A 4,669-nucleotide genomic window follows, 5' to 3' on the forward strand; every position below is an offset into this window, starting at 1 on the left:
TTTCACTCCTGCCTTTTCAGCTCAACTGTCACTTCTCCCAGAAAGCCTTCCCAGCTGCCCATGGTAGGACAGGCTCACTGTTAGACTCTCCCTACAATGCCTGCCAATTACCCTTTGTCATTACCTCAACTACTCAGCTCCTTTCCGGATGGTGAACTCCCACAGGATAGGCATGTGTCTGTCTCATTCATTCCTGTGTCTCCAGTGCCCAACAGTCCCCTGGTACATACTGTTTTGGGTGGACTATAGCTGTTAACTAAATGAAATAATGAGAATGATAATGCACATAAACACAGAGCCTACCATTTAGCAAGCTCTTGATAAAGGACCTATATTATTATCAACAACACAGTATTGGTACTGAGATTATTCACCTTGAGAAAATTAATACAGTGAGATAAGCAGCAAGTCAGAGGTAGGCGTTGTGAATCTAGTTCTGTATCTCGCTTGTTATATGTCCTTGTCCAAATCTTTATTTTTCTCATTTTTTTCACTTTGAAAATGAACATGGGAAATTCACCCTGGTGTCCAGCTTAGCTTGGTCCTTGTAAAGTCTGCCCTTTGCAAGACCACAGCTGACAGGCTATCCTGTGTCTGCCCAGAGTTTCTAGATGGGGCTCCTCGTACTGCTCTGCTTTTTCATCTGCTCAGTCTCGACCCTTGACTCTAATCCATTCTGACCCTGTCTAGCCCCATCAGTTTGTTACACCGATTGGCTACTGCCCAGCTTCCAGCCTTGAACTATATTCAACCCCACAATAAAGTCCAAAATCCATAAAGTGTCAACTGGAGTCTCATCTTCCCACCTTCCCCTCCTCTGTGCTCCAGCCAGGCTTCCCTGAAGTGTCCTGGAGGCACTCATGTCCCTGAATCAGGGTCTTTAGACCTGCCAGTCCCTTTGCTGGGACATCGTCCCCACTGTCTTTATCAAGTTAACTCCTACTTAACTTTCATGTCTCAGCTGTAACATCACTTCTTCAGCGATTACTTGGCTCCTTTGCAGGAAATTAGGTTTCTCTGCTATATGCTACATGGAGATGGTGAAGGGCAGGGAAGACTGTTGCGCTGCAGTCCATGGGGTCACAAAGAGTCGGACATAACTGAGCGACTGAACAACAACTGCTATTTGCCATCTTCCTTATAGATCTGGTGTGACACCTAGTCAGAGCTTCACATTAAAAAATAGAAGAATCTGGGCTTACATGTGAAATTTCTGTTTCTAATGCTGGCAAATAACTTAAAAATTGTCAAACACTGAGGGCCAGCTCAAAATATAGACAGAATAGTGACCACCTGTGACCTGCTTGTTTGCAACAAGAGCTGTTCAGCCTCTGGCTGTACTTGGTAATTCTTCCTGTGTTAATTACCACTGTTTACTGCATGCCAGGTACTGTGGTTGGTGCTTTGCATAAATGATGTCAGGTAACATTCGAAACCACTTGTGAGGTCAATAGAGTTCAAAGAGGTTAAGATACTTTTGCTCAAGGTCATAAGCGGTGGAGCCAAGTGTTAAAAGTCTTTTCACTGCGCTACAGTGTGTAATGGACAATTTGTCAGTTTAGAATGGGAGAGGCTTCTGAAGGCTTGCCTGCATGTGTGCTAAGCTGACTCTTTGTGACCCCCTGGACTGCAGCCCTCCAAGCTACTCTGTCAATGGGTTTCTCCAGGCAAGAATACTGGAGTGGGGTTGCCAGGCCCTTCTCCACGGGATCTTCCTGACCAAGGGATGGAAGCTGGGTTTCTTGTGTCTCGTGCATTGGCAGGCATGTTCTTTACCACTGTTGCCATGTAGGAAGCCTGAAGATTTGCCTAACAGCTATTAATATTGGCTGCATGCTCACTATGTGCCAGGCATTGTGCTTTGCTGCTGTTGTTCAGTTGCTCAGTCATGTCCAGCTCTTTGCAACCCCATGGACTGCAGCATGCCAGGCTTCCCTGTACTTTACCATCTCCTGGAGCTTGCTCAAACTCATGTCCATTGAGTCAGTGATACCATCCAACCATCTCATCCTCTGCCATCCCCTTCTCCTCCCGCCTTCAATCTTTCCCAGCATCAGGGTCTTTTCTAATGAGTCGGCTATTTGCATCAGGTGGCCAAAGTATTGGAGCTTCAGTTTCAGCATCAGTCCTTCCAATGAATATTCAGGGTTGATTTCCTTTAGATTGACAGGTTTGATTTCCTTGCAGTCCAAAGGACTCTGAAGAGTCTTCTCCAACACCACAGTTCAAAAGCATCAGTTTTTCGATGCTCAGCCTTCTTTATGGTTCAACTCTCACATCCATACATGACTACTGGAAAAACCATAGTTTTGACTAGACGGACCTTTGTCGGAAAAGAAATGTCTCTGCTTTTTAATACTCTGTTTAGGTTGGTCATAGCTTTTCATCCAAGGAGCAAGCATCTTTTAATTTCATGGCTGCAGTCACCATCTGCAGTGATTTTGGAGCCCAGAAAAATAAAGTCAGCCACTGTTTCCACTGTTTCCCCATCTATTTGCCATGAAGTGATGGGACTGGATGCCATGATCTTCGTTTTTGACTGTTGAGTTTTAAGCCAGCTTTTTCACTCTCCTCTTTCACTTTCATCAAGAGGCTCTTTAGTTCCTCTTCGCTTTCTGCCATAAGGATGGTGTCATCTGCATATCTGAGGTTATTGATACTTCACCTGGCAATCTTGATTCCAGCTTGTGCTTCATCCAACCTTTCATTTCACATGATGTACTCTGCATCTAAGTTAAATAAGCAGAGTGACAATATACAGCCTTGATGTACTCTTTTCCCATTTTTTTTTTTTCCGGTTTTCCCACTAAGTTTTATTGGGGCAGCCCCGGGGACAGAGGGCCTGCACCTAAAAGAAGGTGTTGGGCCTCTTGGTGGTGAAGCGTGGCTTGTGCTGGCGACGGAGGACGCAATGGGGCGCTGGGAACTTGATGATCGAGTCGTGGAGCTGCTTGACCGCTGGTCGGCGGCGCTTGCCGGCTGCGATCTCCTCCACCTTCATGATCTGGATTGAGTGGGCCGGGCTCGGTGCCGGGCTGGCGCCGGCAGTGGTCAAGGCCCGGTTCTGCCGGTACATGTTGTGGGTGCCGCTGCGGGAATCATAGCGTAGCCAGATGCCGAAGTTCTTCACTTGCAGAGGAGATTTCTCGAACACCTGTCCACAGCAGACGATTTCCCTAGAGGATTTCTTCATCTTCTTCAACTGAGAACACAGTACCAGAAGCGGGAGTTGGCAACAACATGATTAGGCACAAAAATTCTCATGCCATAGAAGGGAAGCATGCGGCATTTGGGGGTCAGCAGACAGCGCCCCACCACCTTATGCTCTCGAAGCGTCCCTGAGACCTTCATGGCGCTCTACCCACAACCACCGCAACCATCGAAAAGGCTCCTTTCTCAATTTTGAACCAATATGTTGTTCCATGTCTGGTTCTAACTGTTGCTTCCTGACCTGCATACAGGTTTCTCAAGAGGCAGGTCAGATGGTCTGGTATTCCCATCTTTTTCAGAATTTTCCACAGTTTGTTGTGATCCACACAGTCAAAGGCTTTGGTGTAGTCAATAAAGCAGAAGTAGATGTTTTTTCTGGAATTCTCTTGCTTTTTCAATGATCCAATAGATGTTAGCAATTTGATCTCTGATTCCTCTGCCTTTTCTAAATCCAGTTTGAACATCTTGAAGTTCTCGGTTCACATAATGTTGAAGCCTTGCTTGGAGTTTTAAGCATTACTTAACTAGCATATGAAATGAGTGCAACTGTGTGACAGTTTCAACATTCTTTGGAATTGGAATGAAAACTGACCTTTTCCAGTCCTTTGGCCACTGCTGAGTGTTTTAAATTTGCTGGCATATTGAGTGTAGCACTTTCACAGCATCATCTTTTAGGATTTGAAATAGTTCAGCTGAAATTCCATCACCTCCACTAGATTTGTTGGCACTCATGCTTGCTAAGGCCCATTTGACTTCACACTCCAAGAAGTCAGATGTCTGGCTCTGGGTGACAATAACAGTAACACCATCATTGTTATCTGGGTTGTGAAGATCCTTTTTGTATAGTTCTTCTGTGTATTTTTGCCACCTCCTCTTAATATCTTCTGCTTCTGTTAGGTCCATACCATTTCTGTCCTTTATTGAGCCCATCTTTGCATGAAATGTTCCCTTGGTATCTCTAATTTTCTTGAAGAGATCTCTAGCCTTTCCCATTCTATTGTTTTCCTCTATTTCTTTGCACTGGTCACTGAGGAAGACTGTCTTATCTCTCCTTGCTATTCTTTGGAACTCTGCACTCAGATGGGCATATCTTTCCTTTTTCCCTTTGCCTTTAGTTTGTCTTCTTTTCTCAGCTATTTTTAAGGCCTCCTCAGAAAACTCTTCTGCCTTTCGCATCTCTTTTTCTGGCGGATGGTTTTGATCACCACCTCCTGAACAATGTTTCAAACCTCCAAAGTTCTTCAGGTACTGTGTCTATCAGATCTAATCCCTTGAATCTATTTCTCACTTCCACTGTATAATCATAAGGGATTTGATTTAGGTCATACCTGAATGGTCTAGTTGTCTTCCATACTTTCTTCAATATAAGTCTGAATTTGGCAATAAGGAGTTTATGATCTGAGCCACAGTCAGCTCCTGGTCTTGTTTTTGCTGACTGTATAGAGCTTCTCCATCTTTG

At 44.8% G+C, this 4,669-nt stretch overlaps 1 pseudogene; it reads right to left on the bottom strand.

Moving 5' to 3' along the window:
* LOC102181446 lies at window positions 2,824-3,368 on the bottom strand (annotated as a pseudogene).

Source organism: Capra hircus, chromosome 2 (genome assembly GCF_001704415.2).
Source record: "Capra hircus breed San Clemente chromosome 2, ASM170441v1, whole genome shotgun sequence".
In the NCBI taxonomy this organism is placed as follows: Eukaryota; Metazoa; Chordata; class Mammalia; order Artiodactyla; family Bovidae; genus Capra; species Capra hircus.